The sequence below is a fragment of the Pseudonaja textilis genome, chromosome 1 (assembly GCF_049901715.1).
Source record: "Pseudonaja textilis isolate UNSWEBS1 chromosome 1, rPseTex1.2, whole genome shotgun sequence".
Taxonomy (NCBI): Eukaryota; Metazoa; Chordata; class Lepidosauria; order Squamata; family Elapidae; genus Pseudonaja; species Pseudonaja textilis.
Window position 1 is genome coordinate 146,811,107 of NC_141990.1, and position 27,182 is coordinate 146,838,288.

The 27,182-nt window shown below is 39.5% G+C and overlaps 1 long non-coding RNA gene across 1 annotated transcript; it reads left to right on the forward strand.

The window, feature by feature from the left end:
* The first annotated feature begins 2,306 nt into the window (after positions 1-2,306).
* LOC148127856 (uncharacterized) lies at positions 2,307-16,189 on the forward strand. Its single transcript, XR_015740564.1, has 2 exons — positions 2,307-2,760; positions 15,787-16,189. It is a non-coding gene; the product is annotated as an uncharacterized LOC148127856 (long non-coding RNA).
* The last annotated feature ends 10,993 nt before the right edge of the window (positions 16,190-27,182 follow it).

A 27,182-nucleotide genomic window follows, 5' to 3' on the forward strand; every position in this document is an offset into this window, starting at 1 on the left:
GAACTTCTAACAAGGAAAGTCAATGGGGAAGCCAGGTTGCTAACTTAACAAGTCCAGCGATTCTCTTAAGAGCTGTGGAAAGCAAGGTCGTAAAATAGGGCAAAACTCATTTAACAGCTGTCTTGCTTAACAGTGGAAATTTTGGGCTCAAATACGGTCATAACTCAAGGACGACCTGTAATAAAGTGGAATTAGCTTGTCTGATCATGCACTATATGTACAGCTATTAATCACAATACTCACTGCATATTAAAAAACTGGAACTGGGTTGTAAACTGTTCTCTTTAAGCATGAAATACACAACTTTTCTCCCAATTAGCGTTTTAATCAAAATAGTTGTTATAATGATGTGGGTTGATTACTTCTATTTTGACATTAAACTGATGAATTATAAGTAAAAAATAAAAAAAATAAAAAAGGAGGCCAACAAATGTGGCTAGATACAATCACTGATGATACCTGAATAAGTTTACAAGAACTCAAAGCACAATTATAACCCTAGTAAACTGGTGTGTGCATTACTACGAGTCAGAAACAAGTTAACTTCTGAACAAAAGCTATGAAATCTGGACTGCCAAACATTTACAGGGGATATGATGGCAGTAAGGGTTTTTATAGATTTTCTTGCTGCTATCTGGTGGTTCAGATTTTTCAGCCCAGATTTGGCTATCTTATTTACAAGAATATATACACATATTTGTTGGTGTGACTCATACTTCTGCAATGGAGGCATACAGGTATTTGATAACCTAATCATGATAATCTCTATGGGAACTTCCTCCTGTCCATTATCATAATTTTAGATCAAATAAGATTATGCATTGTATTGTAAATAGTTATTTATGAAATAATGAAGTTCTGGTAATTCCACTAGCAAGGCATAAGACAGATTTGCATTCACTGATATTTAATGCCAGAACCTATAGAATCCTAATAGATACTGAATATCGACAAAAAAAGACTACGCCTTGGCTATGATTTAATAGTGATTCCAATAGCCAGTTAGCAGCAATTTTTAGATGTTGACAGTCCTAAGGCTTTACAGTAAGATTCCTACCATCCCAAGTCAAGGACCCAACAGGCAAGCAATATCAAAGTCTAACAGAACTCACAGTAAGTCACATAGCCCCTGCAAACTCATCATCCAGAACAGGAGCAGATTTTTTAAAAGGATGATATAAATACCAATTCCATATCTGATCATAAGCCATTTTAAAATTGCTCCCCTTTCCCACAATTTCCTGTTAAAGAATTCTCTGATCTTGACTTTGCCTAATAAATCTGTAGAAAGTTAGCATCCACCCGTCTCCTAGAAGAATGAAATATTTTGAGAAATATTAAAAAGGCAGAATATTATCAACGTGTCTTTTTAAGAGGGAGAAAGCAGCCCCCACCTTTTCTTAATAGCCCACAGCAGATGTCAGCATTTAGGAGATAAAGAGATAGATAGCTCTATTCATAAGCAAATACCCTCACCCAGGATCCAACATAAGGAAAAAGCCATTAAGCCACAATAGGAATTACCCAACACCCTTTCAAAACACAAGCGCCTTCATTGCATCACCCTCAGAAACGTCAACCAAACTTAGTTCAGACAAATAGCTAGGATTTGCACTTCGCTTACAAAGCCAGCTATGACCCCTACATGACCCCTATATGGTCCCATGGGAGTCTGACAACAGCCAATAGAATACATGTTCTTGCACAAGAACAGGAAGTTCAAGTGCAAAGCCCAGGAGAAGGTATAAACCCACCCACCCAATCTCAAGTCCATGTGGTCAGTTTCACCAGAACCCATGTGGTCCTGTCCATCATTAAACCATCTTTCCAACCAGCCTCCATGTTTCCAGTGCCTTTCTCCCAGCTTGGAACTGAACTAGAAGGATATTTCTTCCCACAATTCTAAGCTGGGATGTTTTAGTTTCTGCAAAGGGTAACCTTAATTTAGTTAAAAATTACTCTCCTCTCCCTTTTTTTGTGAAATTAAGTTCAACTGATTGTTTGCAGCTACTCTAGACTCCACTGACTTGAATGGCTCTGGGGAACTGCAACTTTTCAACCAATCTTGGAGTTCAGCCTAGCAGGCTATTATGAAAAAATCTTGATACAGGGCTGCCAGATCTCATGAGCACCTCTGGCCCCTCTCTACAGAGAACACGATTTAGAAATGCCGTTTGCTACTTTAGCTGGGACAATGATTCAATCTCCCAGCATGGCTGGAGCTCACTTTTAACATGTTTCACAAGAGTGGGTGTTTTTTTTCTAATGACATAATTGCATACCACGCACCTCCCTTCCAGAAGATTTCTCTGCAAGCTAGTAAGGGAAGGAGCAAGAAGTACAGCTCTGGCTGGTATAATGGGACTTCACCTCTTCCAGCTCTTTCTCCTAGTAACAGATTTAACTCTTGCTTCGACCCTTTCCTGCATCTTTTCCGTGCTTATCTGCTTTTGCCTTGTGAGTGTCGGCAGCTTCGTCATCTTCCTCATCTCCTTTCGAATCATTCAGGAAATGAAGAGCAACCTCAACCAGAAGGGGAAAAGCAGTCATGATCTTAGTTTCTAAGAGAGCAATTAGAAGGAAGTTCCTGAGAAAACTAGACAAGGCAGGGTTTCAGCATGTTGTCAAGGTACCTTTCCCTGGGAAGAGAAGGTGATGCTCTCCTGAAGGAGGAATGGTCTTCAAACATCAAGGTGGAACAACTTCTTCTGGCTGAGGAGAAATATCAGAATCTGATTCAGAACAAGCCTCCTCTGAAAGGTATTCCTAAGAGCAGTTTCAGCTGTTTGTGGCCCAAGATCTGTTTGTCCCCATGGACAGTTACAGGCTAGCATCAGTTGCAACTGCATTGTGCCTTGGCTTTTCCAGTTCCAATTATTCTTGTGGGATAATTCTTTACCTCTTCCTTATTTTGGTGTTTGCTTCCTCAGTGTAACAGATTCCCTTTGAGCAGGTTTCGGATGCAATGGATCAAATTTCTCAATCCACTGAGAATTTTCCAGACATCACCTCAGACTAATGAACAACAGTGGTGGGATTCAATTTTTTTTTTTTTTACTACCGGTTCTGTGGCTGTGGCTTGGTGGGCATGGCAGGGGAAGGATACTGTAAAATCTCCAGTCAGAGGTGGGATTTGCCGGGTCTCCGAACTACTCAAAATTTCCTCTACCGGTTCTCCAGAACTGATCAGAACCTGCTGAATACCCACTTCTGATGAACAAGGCATTTGAAGTAGCCTGGAAAATGTGGCTAAATGTATCTTAATTTCATCTTCATGTTATGACATTTGTAGTGAATTATGTCATTACCATCTATTTAAGCCATTATGCAAATGACTTAAGTTAAGACAAAAGATACATATTTGTATTTAATGGACAACTGGGAATAAAGGACATCCTGCTCTCCTAATTAGTCTATTAAATTGGAATTTTACTGTATTATTTTTCCATGGACATTATCTTAGAGGCGTTAACTATGCTACTATGTTTTGAAGGCTCTATTTTATCTATGTTACTTATTTCATAATAATGGCTGCGTGCTACCGTATATGAAATATTACAAGATGCATTTCCCCTCCTCCCCAAATCTATATAAATTAATAATTTATTGTATACTGTATTCATAATTATATATTAAATTATCATTTAATTGTTAATCATTAGTAACTAATAAGAATTTGCGGGGTCCTTAATGGTCTCTGTGTTTGGTTATTTTCTTGCAGACATTTCATGACCCAAGCTAGGTAACAGCAGCAGCAGCTGCTCTGATGTTATTACCTAGTGTGGTAATGAAATGTCTGCAGGAAAACAACCCTAAGCTAAAAATATTCTCTTTTATTGGTAATAATAACTTATTGCATGCTATGTTAATGATAGCATTTTATTTGATTTATTATGTGCCATCAGGTTAGTGTTAACTCTCAGCACCCCCACAGATAGATTTTTCTAGATTACAATCTGTCTCCAACCTGGTCCTTCAGGTCTTCCAGTGATATACCATCATTATTCTGACATTGTATATCCAGCTTGCTCCTAGTTGTCCTCATCTTGCCTTTTCCACCATTCTCAATATTAGAGCCTCCTCCAGAGAGCTGGGTTTTCACATAATGTGTCATAAATAGAATAATTTGACTTTGATCATTTGTATCCTGAGTGAGAATTCTGGGTTGATGTGTTCATGATCCATTTGTTTGTTTTCTTGTCTGTCCATGGTATTCTAAGAAGACTTCTCCAAAATCAGTCAGGAATGCCGAGAGCAATGTGGAAAGGAGGAGCAGAGATGTGGAGAAAGTAGGGCTAATTCTTTGCGGTTCCATCTGGATCACGCCTCAAGATTTGAAAATAAACTCTGCAAATGTCTTCCTTCTCTTCCCTTTCCTGGGCCCACAGTTGCTATATCCTGACACCAGTCCTGGAACCAGCACATTTTACCCTTTCTTTCATCAAGGGAGAAGTGAGTGAGTAAGTGGATTATGCCACTGCTGGCATTTTTTTGGGGAAAAATAAAGGCCGAGGAAGAACCAAAGTATTCCAGGGGTTTTTTCTTTGAGGCTGCTCTGTGTAGGTGAATTGACCCAATTATTGAAAATGTACAAACCTTGGCCTACAATGATACGTTCTCTCTTCACCTCCCGCCCTGTGGTGGGATTCAAATTCTGTTACTACTGGTTCTGTGGGCGTGGCTTGGTGGGCATGGCAGGGGAAGGATGCTGTAAAATCTCCGGTCAGAGGTGGTATTTGCCAGTTCTCTGAACTACTTAAAATTTCTGCTACTGGTTCTCCAGAACTGGTCAGAACCTGCTGAATACCACCTCTGCTCCCACCTCACAGATCCAACCCTAAAAATCCCCTCTAGAATGACAGCTTCAATCTTCCTCCTTGACTCTGACACCAAAATCCATATCTTCAAACTCTCCCCAATTACCCGGAAGTATTTTCAAATGAGGAATTACAGGAATAGAGAACCTGCTCTTCCTGTAGAAAAGCACAAGTAGAAACCATGGCAACTCTTTGTATTTTAAAGCAGTGCCTCCCCAACCTTTTTGGCACTCGGGACTGGTTCCATAGAAGACAACCAATTTTATTTTTTATTTATTTTGATTTATCAATCGCTTACAAGATAATAGGTATAAATATATACATAGTTATGAATACATGAAATGGATACATATAAGAGAAACAAAAAGAAACAATAGGACAGGGACAGTAGGCACATTGGTGCGCTTATGGACACCCCCTACAGACCTCTTAGGAAAGGGATGAGGTCAATAGTAGACAGTCTAAGGTTGAAGTTTTTGGGGTTTGGGGAAGAAACCACAGAGTCAGGTAGAGTATTCCAGACATTGACCACTCTGTTGCTGAAGTCGTATTTCCTGCAATCAAGTTTGGTGCTGTTTACCTTGAGTTTGTATCTATTGTTTGCTCTTGTGTTGTTATGGTTGAAGCTGAAGTATTCACTGACAGGTAAGTCATTGCAATGTATGATTTTATATACTTAGATCAGACCAAAGACAGCATAATTCAAGGTTTTCTAGGTCTAGAATTTCAAGTCTGGTGGCATAAGGTATTCTACAACGAGTAGAATATCATTTTCTCCATACCAAGGTGGGAGAGGAGCACATAACCTACATCCTGCAAATAGGCAGATTCGTTTGCCCACTGCTCACCTCAAGCTTTGTGGCCTGGTTCCTGAGAGGCCACAGACTATACCCTGTCCACGGCCTGGGGGTTTGGGGACCCCTGTTTTAAAAGACAGAATAGGGCAGGACATCTACTGGCAGAAAGGCAAAGTGTGGGAGAGGAAGCAGGAATTTGGCATTTGGGTGGGCTCCCCTAAAAGTCTTGTAGGCTGGATAGAAAAGCACCAAATTAGGGTATATTCCCTATGACTGCTGTAGGAGGAAATAAGAATACTTTGAAATTGACTTCCGGTTTGAGCTTCTTCAGCGACAGACTGAAACCTCGTCTCTGCGAGGCTTCGATCCATGCTCACCGCTGGAGCGCCCCAAGCTGGCTGGTTTCGGGCTAAGCCACCCCGTAGAGGTGGTGAAGATGGGGGAGACTGCCAGTAGGGTTGAGGAGAGCCGCATCTCTCCTCCCCAGCTGGCCATTACTCCCTTTCCTGAAGGCGGTTGCAGCAATGGTCAGAAATGGCCACCACAAAGAAGAACTTGACTGGAAAAGAATGTGCAGGAGGAAGATAAGAAGATAAAGTTTTGGTTGACCAAAACAGTCAACAGCAAAAGCAACAAATAAAGTACCCTGGAATTGAAACTGTTAAAAAACAATAAAATTGTTCCCTAAGAAGATTTTTAAGCTGCGAAGGAGAGAGAAAAGGGAAAAGATTTGGTTTTCTCCTTTTTCTATACTGACAGCTAAGAGACTTAAGCAAAAAATTGGAAAAAAATCCACTTTGACATCAATAGGCATTTAATGCTGAAAATAAAGTCAAAGGGATAATAAAGATTTCTGGATAATTAAAAGCTTTTGAAAACAGAAAAGGAGAGAGGAAAAATAAAAGGGCAGGATCTGGAAGGGAGGAGACTGCCTGGAATTAAAAAAGAATTTACAGCAAAATCTCAACAAGACTTTCAAAAGATACATTCTAACTTAAATATCGCAACAAAAACCCCAGGAAGAGAAAGTCTAAAAAGAAATAAGAAGATATAACTTGGGACTATCTGGATTACTTGATGATTTCTGGAATTTTGGTTATTGTATTTGAATGACTAAAATCAATTGGGTGATTGTTTAAAACTTTTTTAAATGGCTCCACTTTTAGAAGAACTGAAAATGGAACTTAAAAAGTACAAAGAAGATGCACAAGAAGGGAGAGGTTCTTTTGGCTTCATATTTCAGTTTTTAGAAATGGAGATTTGGAATTATGATAAACAACAAGAAATGCTGGCAGAACAGGAAGATTGCGACAAAGAAGAAGCCATCTTTAATGAACAAGTAATCTTAGATGGGGGAAAAAAGGAAAGGGGAGAAAGAGAATGGAAAGTTTAAGATTGGGAAAAACAACTCCAAAAAAAAGAGAGTGAAAAATAAGTATAAAATCAGAAAGCAACAGAAGAGGGAAATGCAGAAGAGAGAATTAGAACTAGAGAGACAAGGGGGTAAAAAGGGGAGGGAGAAGATGAGAGGGAAGAAAGAAAGGAAAAGAAGTTATAGAGGACAGAAGCAAAATATAGAGAAACAGGGCCTATTTAGAGATAATGGGTGAAAACTTAATGGAAAAAGGGATTCTGCAAAGGTACATAAGGTAGTATGATTATATTAGAAGCAGAAATAATTTTAAAAAATATGAAACAATGTATGATTAAAATGTCTGATAAAATAGCTATCGTAATTCAGTGGAATGCTTGTCAATAAATAAATGTAACAAAAGGTATATTTAATGATTTATAAAACATATGTGAAGAGAAATAAGGGAAAAATTAATTATGGAGATTATATGTGTTTTTAAGAAAGTATGATATTTAATTGAAAAGAAGTGTTAAAGATGTTCTGGTTTTAATGACTATTAATGATAGAACTGAACTGGAATGGAATGAGGGTTTATAATTACATATATTTACAATCTTTTTTTTAAAAAAAAAAGAATATAGTGTGTATTATAAGAATGTGCCAAGCAGAATTCAATTGGAAGTTATGTATTATGTATTATATTGAAGGTCATAAACTTAAGGTATATATTGAAGTTTAAATAAGAGTTGAATGGATGTAATTAAAAGATATAAAGGTGTCATACTCCAATTAGTAACTACAGAATAAAATTTGTTTAATGAGAAAAGATAATATGAAATTGAAACAGAACAGACAAAAGGATAAATATAATGATTTGAGTTGAGATGAGATGAGATAATCAAAATAAAATTGAGAAAATTAAAAGAGGGGAAAAACTATATAGAAAATGTAAAATAGTATAAGATATGAAATAGAATACAAAAAGGAGCATGAAATTGAGTTTTGTGTCTGTACAAAGAAGTTCAACCCGGGACCATGCCATTTTCAAAAAAGATGTCTTACTTGTATTTTGTGTGTGAAAACCCAAATAAAACTTTATTATTTTTAAAAAAAGAATACTTTGAAATCAAAGAGAGCCACTGGCAAGCACATTACTGTCCAGATGTTCAATGATTAATGGCAGAAGGGAAGCAGCTGAGTATATGAATATATTAACAAACATTAATATATTTATGAAACAAGAAAAAGTAAAACTTTTCTTATTGGGTATTGCTATTGCATGAAGTTGTTTTTTCATTTTTTTAAAAAAAACCCAACTGCTCCAGAGACAGACATGATTTCACTTTTTGATGCTAAACACTGTCACCCAGGGGTTGTTTTTTGTTTTGCAAAATTGTCAAACTAATGATCAGAGAGGATATGTCCAAAGACTATTTTTCCCTCTTCCTGAAATAAAGCGTTCATGTTTTATGTAACTGGGTCAGTGCATAAGGAGTAACTTTTATGGCCCACAGTAAGAGTATCATGTGACTTGAGCTCAAGCAGAAAGGAGCTCTCTTTAAGAATGTGGTAACAGGTGGGCCATCAGCAGAGGACGATACCTCATTCAGATGCTCCAGTACTACCGTAGCATTTTAAAAATCTAAGTGTTAAAAAGATAGTAGATAGAATGCTGGCAATTAGTCAGAAATCACAAATGTTTGATTGGCATCTGGGGATTTATCTCAAAACTGGAGAAGGGTAGAGTCTTTTTCTTGAAAAATAGGATGGGTCAATATTGTTGGCATACGGCTCTCCGCCCAATTTCAACAGCCTTCTGGAACAGATGAAAATCAGACTCTTGGCAGGAGAAATCTGTCCTATTCTTGGCAAACCACTGGGGACAGAGGGAAGCAAAAGGCAATGTCAGAAAACGAGAGAGGGAGAAGAGGAGAGAGAGAGGAAAGGAAGAGAGAGAGAGAGAGAGAGAGAGAGAGATGGTAGTTGTAATTCAACAATGTCTGAGCATAAGGAACAATTCCCCCATTGGACTTAGTTGCATATTAGTCTTGATCCAGCAGTGGTAATCCTTTTTAAGGGAGGGTGAGGACAGTTGGTGAGAGCTGCAGAGAAAAGAGAACAGCAGGAAATACACTTCACATAATGCTGCCTCTTATTAAGGGATTATATAGCCCTTTGCCATTTTCTCCTTATTTGTTTTCACGGCTTGTTTTCATCCAAACTTTGAAGAATAATTTGGTGTAGTGGTGTACTGGTTAAGGCATCAGGCCAGGAACTAAGAGATTCAGTTTTAGGCATAAAGCCGATAGTGTGACCTTAGACCGGGGCACTTTCTTTCAGCCCTAGGAAGGAGGTAATGACAAATCACTTCTAAAAAACCTTGCCAAGAAAGCTGCAAGGGCTAGTCAGACCCAAGAAAACTGTCTTAAAGGCACATGCACACATGCAGGTACATGCTCACACAGTTGCATACGCATGGCTTCTAAAGTCTTTTAAACATAGTTGATCATTGCTCCTGGCATTGAAGACTATACATATAAATTTAGTCAACATTTTGAAAGTTTCCTGGTTTCCCCATCACGTTCTGAATGACATAGTTAGATTGCACATAGTATGTGATATTTTCAGCTGAAAAAGGAAGCGTTTCTTTGGATTGCTTGGATTGTGGTGAGCTTCAAAAGTGAATGAAGAAACTGATAAGAATACTAAATGCTACTGCAGGTATGCCACCAAATGTTGTCAGATAATGACTGCCAGGTTTCCGATACTAAAATAAAATGTAGCTATATATCAAAACCCAGGCGCCAACTACAAAGGAAATGTCTGAGAATTCTGTAGACTTTAGCCAAGGAAATTTCAAGGAGAATCTTCAAGATCAGATTTACCTTTAGGTCATGCCTAAGAGAAAATCATGTCTGCTGTAATTAGCCCTGATAGTTCACAATGGAGCTAGATTTTGGAGTTGTGCAAAACCCGTTTAATCATACAGAAGTGAGAAAAACAGCGCAAAGCATTGCAATCCTGGTCTACAGTTTTTTTGGAAAGCAAAGTATCTGAAGGGGAAATGGAATGGAATGTAAAAGAGACATGAGCACCACCGAAAGAAACAAAATATTTGGACACATCTGTTTATATCAGTTGTTTGAATCAAGAAAGGGACCGTAAGGAACCAATCCCCGAAAATCAATAACCAGCTCATTGGAACATATAATTATAACAGAGATAATTAGGGTGGGGAGAGAGAAATAGTGTGATGATGCAAAGTAAGTAAATCCATTTTCCTGTCTCTGGGTGAAGCAAGGATTTTCTCTTAGTATCAGTTGACAAGTGATGGGTTCCTAGACACTTACTTCAAAGTAAGAGTAAGCAATACTGGTCTAGCCGAACAAATAACTTTCCCATATAAAATAGATTCTATATTTTAAAGATTTGCATAAGGATCTTGTCTTGCAACTAGTCCTTTTCTTCTGAGCTCTGAAAATAAACTTTTGTAGATTAAAGGAATACATATATGTGTGTGTGTGTGTGTGTGTGTGTGTATATATATATATATATATGTTTTCTGAGGTTCTCGCGGGTATTTGTATGTGGATCTTTGGTTGTTCGGGTTTTCTCCCGCGTAAGATTCAAAGTATCTAGGCAATGTTTCGATGAAGTCTCATTCATCATCTTCAGGCTTCTGTCTCCGGCTCTGTGCTTCTCAGAGCACAGTAAGCAGCTGCAATCTCACATTACTCTGAGAAGCACAGAGCCGGAGACAGAAGCCTGAAGATGATGAATGAGACTTCATCGAAACGCTTGCCTAGATACTTCAATCTTACGCGGAGAAAACCCGAACAACCAAAGATATATATATATATATATATATATATATATATATATATATATATATTTATTGCAGGTATGCAGTTAGTGATGCTGAATTCATCATAAAGATTGATCAATAAGTATAATTGGAAAATATATTAAAAATATATTCTCAGCTTTGGGAAATATTGTATTCAGCTTTGTATTCATCCAAAATGAATGTTTGCTCCAGATGTGCTCATGCAATGCAAAGTTTGGTAAAAAAAAATTTGGAAAATGAGAGTATATGACATTGCCCAGATTCCCTAGAGCAGCGGTCCCCAAACTTTGTGGCTTGTTGGCCTGGCTGGAGGGATTGAGGGGGGAACTGGGCCTCACAAGTGGTGGGCTGGTGTGCACACACATGCGTAACTCAGCTTACATAAGCAGTGGACGGGCGTGCGTATATGTGCGTGCCTGTGCCAACCAGCCCGCTGCTCAAGCCGGTCTGCCGTTTGCATGACTCGAGCTGCGTGTCTGTGCATGCTGCCCTGCTGCTTCCACATCCAGTTTTGAGTAGGCCATGGCCTGGCAGTGGGCTGCAGCTCGGGGGTGGGGGGCATTGGGGACCCCTGCCCTAAAGCAACCAGATGAGGTAACAAAATTGATATCAGTGGAAGGCAGCAAAGAAGCACAGAAAATTTTTTCTTTGCTGTCCTCTGATGGTTGTCTGGATCTTTGCAGACTAGATCTGGCTTAGTTGTAACATTGCCTGAGGCAAAAATTAGTCATATTGTCGGCATGCAAAACTTTGAGTTAGCCTTAAGAATCGTTTGAGTTTTTCTTCACCAGAGCCAAGAAAATTGATAAGTAGCTCTGAACTTGGCAAGGTGAGCAAGGCTCAGCTCCAGATATCATAGATAAGATGGCACAATCTTCCTTGGTTTGGGCTATTTTCCCCAGCTAGCGGTGAGCAGGCAAGATTGTGGTGGTATTGTTCCGTCAGGTATGGAGAATGGCTTCCTGTACCTGACATTTGGGAGGAGGTCTGTAGCTCTTCTCATACCCACCTCATCCTCCTAATTGAAGCAGGGAAAGAATTCAGGCTATAATAATACAGATGCAATGGCCTTTGTCTTCTGACACTTGGAGACATTTAAAAACCCTCCTTGGGGAGTGTAGAGTTGTAATTGCAGCCTGATGTGCCAACCTGGCATTTAATGATATATCTAAGCCCCAGAACTTATTTTTAATTGCAGAGCAAAGGGAATGGAAGTGGTGTACTAGAATCAATATTGCCTGGAAGTGGGGGAGGGTGGGAGTGGGGCAGGCATCTTGCAATTCTTTAAACAACACTCTTTCTCCAGAAATCCTAGCATTTCTTTTTCCTCTTCACCTTCATTTAAAAAAATAAATAAAATAAAAATAAAAATTGCAGAATGTGATGTGAAGCAGTGAATGCTTCACTTCAGGCAAGGTAAGCTGGTGAGATGCTTTGGAAACAATGTTGTTCAAGGCGTCAGGCTGGAAACCGTAAGTCGCAATCCTGCTTGAGGCATCAAGCCAGCAAACGGTTGGCCGGTCACTCACTCTCAGCCCTAGGAAGCAGGCAAGGGCAACTCACTATTGAAAAACTTTGCCAAAAAAGCTGCAGGGACCCATCCAGGCAGTCTCTAGGAGTTAACACTGAGTTGAAGGCACAACACAACACAATACACACACACGCATTCCACCTCTCTGGATCTCAGCCAATACAGCAATAGCACTTAGACCGATATACTGCTTTATAGTGCTTTGCAGTCCCCTCTAAGCGATTTACAGTGGTTTTCAGCATATTGCCCCCAACAATCTGGGTCCTCATTTTACCCAGCTTCCAAGGATGGAAGGCTGAGTCAACCTTGAGCCTGGTGAGATTCGATTTGCCAAATTGCAGGCAGCCAGCAGTCACCAGAAGGAGCCTGCGGTACTGCACTCTAACCACTGCATTAGCGAGGCTCTCCTATCCTATTTACTTATTTACCAGATTAAAAACCAGGTTTGTTTCAGCAAGGTTGCTATGCTTCATATTAGCCAGTTATTGCCTCTATTAGATTCAGTGCTCCAGTGTTAAGCATTGTAGTGTTATACATTATAGTACCTGTAATCCCCTTAGTTTAGCAGGATCACATTCAAAATATCGAATTTTAAAGGGGTTGGTTTCTATTTAATGAAAGGTATGCTTTCAAGGAAAGCTTGAATTCCAAAATATTTTTGTATAAGTACCGTCAGTCTTATTATATTATTCCATTCTCAAGGCACCACTCACAACATGGAGAATTTGCTGTTATTTATTTGTATATTTATTTATTTATATTTATTTATTTATTTATTTAATCTAACTTTATTAACCACCCAACTGTTACGTACTTTAGCAAGGCACTTTACATTATTTCCACATATGCCCTCCTTTCCATCCATGAGATATTTAAAGCAAACAATCCAAAATAAAATGCAAACTGCTAAAATCTCATTAAAATAGTAGGCTAGAATTATAATCCAACTCAAAGAGGCCCAGCTAAAAAGATAAAAAAAAAAAACTGTCCTGAGGCTGGAGTCAGGGTTGGGAGCAATTCTTGAGGCAGCTTGGAACATAACACAGCAGATTTTCCTCTTTTGTTGTTTCTTTGCTTAATAACGATACAGTATAATAATACAGCAAAAATAAATAAAATAAAGTAAAATACTGAGTTTCTATTTTAGTTGTATTACTAACATGGATGCTCAGCCTAGGTTCTGATTTATGAATGAACCATTTAAGAAGACAATCTAAAATATAAAATCGGTTTTAAAAAATCCTGGAATGTTTCATTGTAAGGCTTCAGAAAAATTGAGCTGATTGCTTGAAAGTACTCTATCCTCTGTTAGAATCAGTTTAATTGGCATGCTAGCAAACAGCACATGTTGCAATCCTAGCATAGATTAAAAATTACTCTCTCTTACTTTACAGCCTCCTAAGCTGCCCATAGGTTTTGACTTGGACATGGGGAAAGTTCCTCCTAGAAATCTTTCCGTGGGAGGGAGAAATCAGGGAGATGGCAAATTGCTTAGGACTGTTGGCATAATGAACCCAGGACACCCTTCCACATCCCTTGTTTTTGCATTTACAAAGATAATACAAGATTCCATACTGATGTTCTTCACACCAGTCTGGTTAATTAATTAATCTTTTCCCAATACTATTGTCCATTGCCAGCTACAGAATTCATCTTAAGTTTGATTCAGAGAGATTTCATTTCCATTTTCAGATAGTTAGTATTAAGTCTTGGTAAAGATTTTTAAAGCTGTTTATCATGAAGAGTTCCAACCCTGTTGGCTGTACTCCTGGTTGATTAAGGAACACTAAGCCCTAGCAAATACAAACACAATAGTTAGTACATGTAGGCACACGTTATAAGCTGCAGCTCAGGTGTCACATTTTACTTTGAGCTATGATTGCGCCGAGCGAAACAGAAGCAGAATGAATAATCCCCATGACAAATATAATCAATAACGAAAAACAAACAGAACTAATCCTCTGGAGCCATCTGATGAGTATAGGTCCTGATATATATGTGTGATGGCTTTGGGGAGGCACTTTCATCTTTTAAGAGATCGAATGTTTCTATTTGATTTCATCATATTGTGGCTTCTTGTGGTGGCAGATCTCACACCATGACTTGGGCCAGACATTGTTTGACTTCTTCAAATCAAACCAAAGGACGTGAACCTTCCCACAGAATAGTAAGATTTGCACTGAGGCCTGCAAGCTATTTGTTCTCTCTGTGCGGCAGGGAATAGATTATGGATTTAATTGCAAAATGATAGGCAAACAGGGATGGAGAAGAGGTACTGTGTTTCCCCCAAAATAAGACCTAACTGGAAAATAAGTCTTAATGCATCTTTTGGAGCAAAAAAATAATGTAAGACCCAGTCTTATTTTTGGGGAAACACATTAGGCACAGGAAAGAGAGGGAAACAATAGTAGCCTCTGGGTCTTTGTCTCTTGTGTCCCAATGACCCACACATTTGTTAAGATAGTCATTGGAAGTAATATGATAGATGCTGGAGCTGATTATTTACTGGCATTGAAAAATTTCCCTGAAGTATTTTCAGCAAGGTTTTTCAGCATCCTTATATCTAGGCCCTTCCTGGAAACATCCCCCTGGGAAGATTTTTCAAGGGCTTCTCTTAAGATGCCTTGAGATGCAAAATTTCCTCTTCCAGAATTCTGGCTCTAGCCTTTATTGTAGAAGTTGGCTGTGGATTGAGGACATGATAGTATCATACAACATCCCCCCACCCCCTCTTCAAACCCAAAGGGATGCTTTTAAGGCAAAAAATGTTGACTGTTATACAAGGAATGAGGCTACCTCAAGCATACAGGTCAAATTGCATGATATAATTCAAGGTTCCCCAAGGAAATATTACTGTTTCTGTTTTAGGTCTTTCTGACCTACTTAAAAATAGTTGCAAAATTGAACGTGGATTTCAACATGAAATATAGATTTGTACAATGAATGATTTCACCAGTTTCCATTCTGATAGCATGGTGGAGTTGTGTTTCAAAATGGGCTGGGGGGAGTTAGGAAACTAGGCTTAGAGGTTCCTGACTATAGAACATACAGAACATACTATATAGAAATGTCTAACTTTTTCCTTCCATCTCCTGGTCATCCAGAATTTTGCAGCCCAAATTGGTTGTCCTTTTTCTGACAGGTTTGTGTGGTGGCCCAAAGAGTCTCTTTACCTTCCTGAAGAGAATTGACTCCTGAATTTAAGAATCAAAATATATTCTGAATCTCCAATTTTTTAAAAAACAGATCCAATTGCAATATATATATATATATACATCTGTACCTATCAGAACCGATGAGTGAAACTGAAGCCTATATTACTCATGAGTGTGGTTCCAGAAAAATGTTTGAATGATATGTGCAGAAATAATGTAGGATGCTAATAATGTTGAAAAGGTTAAAAACCAAATAATTTGCTTCTTCTTTTTTTTAATTTGCAGAAATGTCTGTGGCATGATGAAGAAACCTTCAGTTGCGATCTGGGAAGAAAAGACAGAAATGTCAAAAGGATATGAAAGAAAAGTGCCTTGTGAACATAAGAATACCCCTTTAACACCTAGTAAAGAGGAACTGAGAAGTTTATAGACTGTTCTGTAGTGGATTGTATTGTATACACCTGCGTTAACATTTTATCTCTGTAAACATTTGCAATTCAATTCCAAGTGAATATGTGTAAGGGCTACAATACTAGGAATGATATTAAATCACCTGATTTAAGTCAGCATGTATAAGTCTAAGGAGTTAGCACTGTAAAGTTGGCACCTAAAGGAAATACATGTTATTAAAATTTATTTAAACGTGTAGAGGCTGGATTTCAGGAATAAACAATCACAGTTAATGGGATTGTGATGAATGCTGCATGACCCTTTATATGCTAAGAGAAAAGTCCCATGTTTTCAATATTTACACTGCACAGAAGAATTCAGCCAGTATTACTTAACACAAGTAAATATCAAGTTTCTACACATTCACAGGTGGGGACTACAGATTATCACATTGCACTATATGGTAACATGTTACTTTCTGGCTAATCATAAGGATTGGCAGCTGATTCACAGCTGCAGATAGAAGACGAATGTTTATGGGAACTAGAGAGGAGTGAGATTATCACAGCCTCTCCTCTGTTTAGAGATGGAAAGGTTTTGTATCAGCTGTTCATATCAGTTCTAGATGTGGGAGGAAGGAAGTGGAACAATGTAATTAAGCCAGTCTTAGCTATATATCTATGGAACAGTTGTAGGAGGTTTTGTGTGTCTGTGTGTATGTGCACACATGCCTTTGAGTCAGCATGGCCAACTGAACAAGTCCCTGCATTTTTCTTGGCAAGTTTTTTCAGAAGTGGTTTGCATTGCCTCATTCCTAGGGCTGAGAAAAAAAAAAACATTGGTCCAAGATCACCCAGCTGGCTTTGTGGCTAAGGCGGGACAGGAACTCCCAGTCCTCCCAGTTTCTAGCCTGATGCCTTAACCACTACACCAAACCGGTTCTTGCACTGTTCTGACCTGTCTGAAAATGAATAGCAAGGAATTGCACTCCACTCAACTTCACCCCATGTACTGTTCATTTTTCTGATTGATTACATCCTGTCAAGTTACTTTTAACTCCAAGAGATCCTGCTGGGATTATATACTCTTGGGATGCTCCCTGGCATTCTTTGCTCATCCATCCTAGGAATAACATACTGCCATGATAAAGGCAGATTTGGGAGACGTGTTTCTCTACCTGGTCATATTTTTGGCTACACGATGAAGGATTGAAGAACATGACTTTGGGTCCTTCTCCAGATATTCTTGGGCAGCAACACCTGTTGTTATATCCCACCACTATGATTGTTCCAGCATCCAAGAGAATCCTGCATTCAGATATTAAAAGTCCCTGGAAGTTAGGTGTTCTATCTAAACTGTATGTGGGAACTCTGATCCCAATATGGTTTTTGTGTTCCATATGCCACTAAATCGCAACCTACCCACCCCTTCTCTCAGCATTGGCCACACTCCCTAAGGATACTGGGAACTGTATACTTTGGCAATATTTTGATGGAGCATAATTGCTTATTTTAAGATGTATTATTGTTTCCTCTGCTTGTTAGGACAATACTTCCCTTGTACAAGTGTGAGAACATAATTTATCAACCAGAGTTTTCAGATGATTTAGAACAGGGGTCTCCAACCTTGGCAACTTTAAGACTCATGGACTTCAACTCCCAGAATTCCTCAGCCAGCAAAGCTGACTGGGGAATTCTGGGAGTTGAAGTCCGCCGGGCTTAAAGTTGCCAAGGTTGGAGACCCCTGATTTAGAAGCCCAGACAATCCTATTTTTAGATTGCCTTGGAAGCCTCTAGCTTTCCCTTTCAAAGGCTATGGACACCGTGTGTATAAGTTAGGAAACTTACAAACAACATTATTTCCCACTCCCTGCTACTCCCTACTGCTTCTAACTCCTGAGACAAAACAGGTTGGGGAAAGCAGGCAGATACGGCAGCTGGAATTTATTCTACCCAATTAAACGATCAGAATAACGAAGGGGGTTAAGAATGGAGCAGTCAAGAGTATTCCAAGCCACTGACCAAAGGCTTCTTTCAGAAAGATGCGTTGAAGAATTTTATTTTCTGGATTTCCCCCACCCCAACCCACACCGGCAGTTCCGTTGGCTTATTTTCAAGATTTCATCCTTCTTTTGCTAGCTTCATCCCCACCCCATCAGACAGTTCCCTTCAGAATTATCCTGCAGACAGAGAGACACACACAGCTGAACAGAATCCTGACTCCTTTATATAACATCTATCCAGTTTTCCATTGGGTTTCAAATCATAAAAATCCAACACTTTTCCCACCCGAATAATAACTGCTCATGAAGAAGCATTCTAAGGATCTTCCATTTTCTGCTTTAAACTCATTTAAAACCAGGGCACCCTTTATTTGTTTTTCAATGATTGTGCACCATCAAGTCAGTGTCAGTGGCCACATAGTTCGATTTGCTCCATTATGACCTAGTTATTTCAAACAGTGGACCAGTCCACAACCAAAATGTGAGAGCTTGTCCCTAGCCTGATCTTCCAGACCTCCCAATTAGGAGCTCATTGCTTCTGTAACTGAGCCCATCCGCCTTGCTGCTGGTTCTTGTTCTCTTTCCTTCTGCCCTTCCCAATATTTTAGCCTTCTCTTGATTGCTAGGTCTTTCTATAACGTGTCTGAAGTGGGATCATTTGAGCCTGGTCATTTGTGTCTTTGTCAAGGACTCTGCGTTGATTTGTTCAGTGATCTATGGGTTTCTTTTCTTGGCTCTCTACAACATGGGTGCCAAACTCGACCACATCACGTGACTTATCATGACATATCATGATTATATTTTTGCCTTTGCAGAGCCTGGATGGGCATGGCCTGTGCATGATGCATCCACCTGTGGGCTGCCAGTTTGGCACCCCTGGGCTACAGTATTCTCAGCAGCCTTCTCCAACATGGCATCTGAATAAAAATCCAGGTTTTGCACTGGAGCTGAACATATTTCTTTGAGGATATTTTTTTTTCTTTGGATGTCTACAAATAATAAAACAAGTATATCTGATCTATGCTCTGCTAAAGATGGAAAGATATGGAAATGTTATAGGGAAGTCCTACATATTGTGTCTACATACATGTCTTACATATTGGCAAAAAATAAATAAATCAGAAAATAAAATACAGGCTGAATAGTCAAGACCTTGTTGATGATCCAAACTCTGTCAAGGACCTTGGAATACTCATCTCTAATGACATAAGTGCTAGAGCCCACTGTAACTACATAGCCAAAAAGGCATTAAGAGTTGTTAACCTAATCCTACATAGCTTTTTCTCTGGTAATATTACACTAATAACTAGAGCATAAAAAACATTTGCTAGACCAATACTCGAATACAGCTCATCAGTCTGGAACCCACATTACGTATCTGATATTAACACAGTTGAGAACATCCAGAAATATTTCACAAGAGTTCTCCACTCCTCTACTCATTGCAGAATACCTTATGCCACCAGACTTGAAATTCTAGATCTAGAAAACCTAGAACTACGCCGCCTTCGGTCCGATCTCAGTATATAAAATTATACAGTATATAAAATTATACATTTCAATGTCCTACCTGTCAATGAATATTTCAGCTTCAACCATAACAATACAAGAGCACATAATAGATACAAACTCAAGGTAAACCACACCAAACTTGATTGCAGGAAATAAGACTTCAGCAACAGAGTGGTCAATGTCTGGAATACTCTACCTGACTCTGTGGTTTCTTCCCCAAACCCCCAAAACTTTAACCTTAGACTGTCTACTATTGAATTTACCCCTTTCCTAAGAGGTCTGTAGGGGGCATGCATAAGTGCACCAACATGCCTGCCGTCCCTGTCCTATTGTTTCTTTTTTATTTTTATTTCTTTTATTTTTCTTATATGTATCCATTTCATGTATCCATAACTATGTTTAGACTTATACCTGTTATCTTATGATTGCTTGACAAAATAAATAAATAAAATAAAATAAATAAAAATAAAAGTCCATTATCTTGTGCCCATTTCAGCTCAGATGCTAAGGTTAAGCCTGCCTTGGTCCTACTTCCTGTTCCTGGCTCTTCACTCCAGCCTGAATCAAGGATCAAGGAGCTGTGGCCTCAAGGATCAAACGCTGTGGGCAGAGTTTGCCTGCAAAACTGCATTTCACCTCTGTGCTATCAGAAATAAGGGTAAAAGGGCCTTGAGTGCCAGTCTGCGGCAGAGCCTGGATTTAATTTTGTTGGATGGATTTTCCTTCCATTTTGCAGGTTTTCTTATTGCTTTTCTACGGGCTTCAGTGAACACTGTATGTTGAAAGCCAAATCTGATTCTAGGTTCTGCCTCAGTTTGCCTTTCCAATAAGCAACTGAGTTGGAAGATTATTTAAAAGCAGTTTATTAGGGCAGTGGCCCCCAACCTTTTTTGAACCAGGGACCGGTTTCACGATTATTTATTCTTCCACGGATCGGTACCTGAGTAACGTGAGACTCCACCGCCACTGGGACGGCTCTTCGTTCAAAGCCGCCCCCCCCTTCGACGAAACTAAGGTGCGAGCACCCAAACGCCTCTTTCCAACTGAAAAACCGGAAGCACTTTCCAACCAAAAACCCAGAAGCAACCAAAAACCCGGAAGTGCTGTCGAAACAAGATGGCGGCACCCAAGCTTTGCGGCCCAGTAAAAAATGATCCATGGACCAGTACCGGTCTGGGGACCGGTGGTTGGGGACCCCTGTATTAGGGTACCCTGGTAAAGTGGGTCTCTCTATGAAAAAGGGAGAGAGCACCTTGAACCCCAAGTTTTCCTTCTTTTTATAGTTAACACAACAAAGAAAATGCAAGAGGAAAGTTTATTGGACAGAATAAAAGTAACCTCCCTTTTGCATAGAAATAGGTTACATGTAGTCAAACATGTTACATATCTGTATCCCATAATATCACACGTTCATTAAAATGAGGTCAGAAGGGATGTCATTGTAAGGAAAAAGGGTGTTTTAGAGTTCACGAAAGAGATAAGCCAGACCTCAAGTTGTACTAACAAAATTTTCTTATCTGGAGTTAGTCTCCAGCTTGTTTATCAGTTTAGGAATGTTAAAAGCTATTAAATCTGAACATCATTTTAAAAGGGAGAAAATAAATCAAATTAAAACACAAGGTATAACACAAGAAGTATAAACATGATGATGAGTACATGAAATGGATATGAATAAAAGGGAACATTAGGACAGGGACGGTAGGCAGGGTGGTGCGCTTATGCATGCCCTACAGACCTCTTAGGAATGGGGTGAGGTCAACAGTAGACAGTCTATGTTTAAAGTTTTTGGGGTTTGGGGAAGAAACCACAGAGTCAGGTAAAGTATTCCAGACATTGACCGCTCTGTTGCTGAAGTTGTATTTCCTGCAATTCAGTTTGGTGCAGTTTAAGTTGAGTTTGTATCTATTGTGTGCTCGTGTACTGTTGTGGTTGGAGCTGAAGTAGTCATTGATGGGTAGGACATTACATTTATTATGCTACAAGAAATTGATCACTAGTTAAAGTGTAAATCATCTTGTTGTTGTCCAGTCACGATTTCCATGCAAAAGTGCACTTGTCTGTTAATTGTACCAACCTGATAAGCTGGGCAAAATCTCCCAGAAAAGATATGAGCTTCTCTTGAATGTTTACTAAGAGGTCTCATCACAATCAAGTCAGCTCTAAATTGACTAAAGAAGTGCTATACCATTATTACTTTAATAAGAACATTTTAAGAATCCCAAAGGTTCTTTCTTTTCAAGAGGCAAATGGACTTTCTGGTTTTTCTTTGAAGATGTTTTGCTTTTTACTGGAGGCTAAAACATACGATGGAGGCTAAAACATAAGATGAATGGTTGCAAGTACTCAGCATGGCTAGTCTAGTGAAGAGAAGGACCAGGGGAGACATGATAGCAGTCGTCCAATATTTGAGGGGCTGCCACAGGGAGGAAGGGGTCAAGCTATTTTCCTAAGCGCCTGTAGGCCAGACAAGGAATAATGGATGGAAACTGTCAAGGAGAGATTCAACCTGGAAATAAGGAGAAACTTTCTGACAGTGAGAACAATCCACCAATGGAACAGCTTGCCCTCAGAAGTTGTGGGAGCTTCATCACTTGAGACTTTCAAGAAGAGATTGGACTGCCATTTGTCAGAAATGGTGTAGGGTCTCCTGCTTAGGCAGGGGGTTGGATTAGATGACCTACAAGGTCCCTTCCAAATCTGTTAATCTGTTAATCTCTTCTCATCCAAGAAGCTTCTTCATCTCTGACTGCAAAGCTTATAAATCCTTCCATTCCCCACTATCCAGTCAGAGCTGAAGGGGCTTCTTGGATGAGAAGCAAAACATCTTAAAAAGAAAACCCAGAAAGTCCAGTTGCCTCTTGAAAAAGCACCTTCAGGACAACCATGACCTGGTTGACTGAGAATTTCCATAGACATTTCAAGAGAAGAATCTATTATGTTTAATTGAGATGTTTTTGTGGCATTGTCCCAGCGGTGGGATTCAAAAATCCCAGCAACTAGTTCACTGCCCAGTTGCTGGGTAGGCGTGGCCATGGTGGGCAGGGCCTACCAGAACTTCCTGTTTCCGGCTTCTGGTGGGCCTCCAGAGCCCAGGGGAGGCCCTTTTCGCCTTTCCAAGGGTCCAGAGGCTTTCCCTGGACCTCCGGGAGGGCAAAAACAGCCTCCCCCGGGCTCTTGAGGCCCTTCAGAAGCTGGAAAGAGGCCCGTTTCTGGACTTCCAGAAGGCCCATTTTTTGCCCTCTCAGAGCCTCTGCGTGGACCTTGCACTTACTTCCATTGAAAATGCGCTGTGTGGAGACTCCTAGGAGGGGAGGGGCAGGGCCAGCCGGTCGGTTGAAATACTGGTTCAGTGAACCAGCTGTAACTTTAACATTCGGTTCGCCCAAACTGGTCCGAACTAGTAGAATCCCATCCCTGCATTGTCCCCCAAATCATTGGGCAGGGGAATAAAGTGTGAACTGTTACCAAAAATTAACTTTGTGCCAAAATTCAGTTCATTAAAATGACTTGTGTTTTTGAACAGATTCACCTACAAATGACATGATTTTAGAGACACTCTGATCTACCTCCTGATTACATCGGAATACAATTTTACATAACCGAGCACATCTCTGTTTTCCATTTCCCGGGTGCATTATTTGGAAACTATAGATCACAGTCAGAAATAATAGATGATACAAAGAATTCAGGAAGAAAAAAAAATAAAGAAAAAAAATATTCCTGGTGAGCAGTAAGAAAATTAAGAGGATGAAGGCAGTGAGAAAAATTTGAGAGCCTGTAAAGCAACTCACAAATTAGGTTTGTGTGAAGTATGTTGAAGTCTTACCTGCAGGCATAAGTGATCTAACAATACAAGAAAACCATGAAGAAAATTCTGCTGAAAGCTATCGTAAATAGCTGATGAGATATTGGAGGCACAAAATGCTGGCTGTCTACTCTCTGAATTCTCTCATTGTGTTCTTTTTGCAATGGCACAAATAAATACGCTGGACCATCCATGTTTTCAGAATGGAGACTACTTGAGAATTAATTTGTTTCTACCCTGTGAGAGAAGGAACATCTTGTGACAGGCAAAACACATGTGAGGACTTCTGGGATGCAAAAAATACTAATGTTAGTGGGCATGAGGCCAGAGGTGTAAGACAGATTACATACCTTCTGGCACGTCAAATCACATATAATGTCCAGATCACATATTCCCATCGTATCTATCAGGGGAAAACGAATGGATATAGGAAATAGAATATAATTTCTGACCAATTTCACTTATATGGAAATGATACTTGTATGTTAACCTATATATTGAAAAATAGCTTGGTTTTCATGGGGAATATTACAAATATTATTTTAACTGTGCCTTATACATAGGTTGGGCCTTTCCAAGGCAAAAATTGTTTCTCTGAAAAGAATGAGAGCAAAACAGCTCAATTTCTCCATATTTATTCAAAGGGGAGTGTCCCTGTAAAACCAGGATATATTTTTCCTTTTGGGACTGATGGATAAGCAGTTGGGGGAAAAAATCACGGAACATTATTTTTATATATGAAACTGCAGCAAGACTATTGTATGCACAAAGATGGAAAGATATGGCAATACCTATGACTGAAGAATGATTGGTAAAGATGACAGAATCTGCTGAGGTGACCAAATTCACAAATATGTCCAAAATACCTTCCTCCTGCTACTTTCTTTTTCAACAACAGCCCTGTGAGGTGATTTGAACTAAGAGACTGTGACTGGCCCAAGGTCACCCATCAGGCTTTCATCGCTAAGGTGGGACCTGAATTCATGATCTCCTGCTTTTAGCCTGTTGCCTTAAACCACAAAACTAAACCAGCTTGCTTTTGTTTTTGTTATTAGTTCAAAAAAGATTACACCTACTGAACTGTTTCTTTAATTTTAAACACATATGCAACAAACACCCACAATAACTACACCCACATGGATATAAGTATCAGTGTGGAAAACATTTAGGGTAGCTAGACACTGAAAGCATGCTGTGAACAGTCTTACAAAATGTCTACCAATGGAAGCATTCATAAAAAGACTATTATGTTAGCAGTTCCCATTCCTCTTGCCTTTCAGAATTCTCTCTTGGGAGAAGATTTCTACTACAACAACTTATCATTTATTTCCTCCCTCCCTCCTTCCTTCCTGGAAAACAGTGCCAACACCATGCACATCCTTTAAGTATTTTAAAAAACAACAACATCTAACTTTCAGTCATGCAAGAAAAGTTTCAATTTTTACAAAATGTAGCCCTCTGAAAAAGGCCAAGATCGGGAATCAGAATTCTCCAGTTATAAAGTGATACAGGAGCATTTATAAACATTTATAATCACCCTAGTGATCTGTCATAACATCACATATAGATCACTCTAAACATTTGTGTGTGTTTATGATCAGTTCCCAAGGAGATTCACTGTCTCTAGACACTGAGAATGTTGGGTAGCCATTAAGAATTAAGAATACATCAAAACAAATTGGAATGATAAGCCTCAGATAACTTATCACCTCTTATTGGAACAATAATTAATCCTCTTCCCAATAATCTAAAATCCATACCATACTTTTAAAATTACTTCTCCTTTTCTTATGACAATGATGGAATTGACTCCGTGAGATATATTTTAAAAGATAAAGCAAACTAAAAAAAAAAAACCACACGGACCAAACTGCAGCTTTGCAAACATTTGGATATTCTCAAGTAAGTTGGTTTTCTTTTATGTTGCAGATGGATGACGTTTTACAGCCACAGTCCTATTTGCACTCACTAGCTCAGCGTGCTAGTGGAAAAACTGGTTGTAACATGAGGAAACTTCTCCTTATCAAAATACAAAAGAGTAACTATTAACTGTTCAATTCTGTATCTGGCGATAGTTGGTCAATCTAACGTAGACATTATTATAGTTGACTCTACGGTGTCACTTCTGGCTTCCCTCATTCCAAATGGCCAACTTCATTCCCATCGTAGCAATTTTAATCCTGTGGAACAAACTCTCTGGGGAAGTTTACTGAATTAATCCTTGAGAACATTAAGTACATTGAGAACATTAAGAACATTAAGAAGAGAAGGGAACAGATAATAGATAAACTCTACTATTGTTTTTCTATAGAACCAACCCACAGATTCATTGTTTCCAGAAGCGAAGGAAATGCTAGTTGGACTAGATACTGAACCACAGCTAGTTCTGGTAGAGAGTCAATCTTTACATCATTTGAGGACAGCAAGTTTGCTTTGGAGAAGCAGGAAGGGCCATATGGAATACATTGGTTTGTCTTTTATCAGGAAAATGGTAGGGAACTCAGGGAGACCAGCCAGATAGCTACTCCCTTTGGTTTTCTTTAATTTGTAGGTTATTCCTATTCTTTTATTTCTGTATTGGGAATGGATTCCTTTAACCATTGGGTAATATATGGGAAAGAAGGAAGGAAGAAGGGAGAGAGGGAGGGAAGGAAGGACTAAAAGTCCGTTTTGCAAGCAGCTTTTTGTTGAGTTATTAATTATTTAGCAGGCATACTTTTAGTGGCTCTCAAATGTTCTTTTAAATCCCAAAGAACAAGATAATGTCAAACCTCAGAGGATCTTTCCAGATGATGAAAGAGAATCCCTCGGTTTTTACTTTTAGCACTTGCAACAGCCAAGGACACACAACCTTATTCCTGTGCAAACAGGGATACTTTAGTTTCCGGGAAAAAAAATCAACCTTTTTTTACTGCTTTGGAATGGATGCTCAATATAAATGTCCATATATTATGTTGTCGAGGTAGCCTTTTTGCTGTCATGTGCAGCTTATAGGCTTCCTAAGGCACCCGCAGAACCCTGTGAAGGAAGAAGATGTTAGAATAGATAAGACCACGACAGCAAAGATCTGACATGTTTTGATTATCCCAGAAGGAGCAATAGGTAGCTATGCATGCATTCAGTCAGCAGGTTCGCTATGGGCTCCAAGCAAGTGAAGCAAAACTCGCTGGCTTTCTTTGCTCTCCGAATTGTTCTCAAATCAGCAGAGGACAGCTATTGCCGAATAAACCAGATGCTGTAAAATGGGCTATTATAACCTTGATTATGAGATGAAGAATACTCCAGTTCAGTGGTGGGATTCAAATTTTTTCACTACGGTTCTGTGGGTGTGGCTTGGTGGGCATGGTTTGGTGGGCGTGGCAGGGGAAGGATATTGTAAAAGCTTCATTCCCACCTCACTCCAGGGGAAGGATACTGCAAAATCCCATTCTCTCTCCTACCCCACTAACCTGCTTTCCAGATCCGTTCTCCTGTGCAGGGCAATAAAAGAAGACCCAGCCAATCAGCTGGGACTCGGGAGGCAGAGAATAGATGGGGGCGGGGCCAGTCAGAGGTGATATTCTGAACTACTCAAAAATTTCACTACCAGTTCTCCAGAACTGGTCAGAATCTGCTGAATAACACCTCTGCTCCAGTTGTATTCCTGTTTTTATTATCTAAGGCAGGGCTGTCAAACTCCCGGCCCATGGGCTGAATGTGTCATGTGCCGGTGATGCCGACACTTGATTTAGGGAAGGGGGGAAAGTCTTGACACGTCATGTGACTCCACCATAATGACGTGAGTTTGACACCCTTGATCTAAGGCATAAAGCAAGGAAAGATCTTTGCACTTTTAGAACCTCTTGCTCCACGTTTTGATTAGATGGCCTTATTATCTCTACCACTTTGGGAATGAGAAGAAGTGAGGTTGCATGTAATTCAGGAAAGGTTTGTGTATCTGTGCATATTTGGATATGCATGCACTCTTTGATA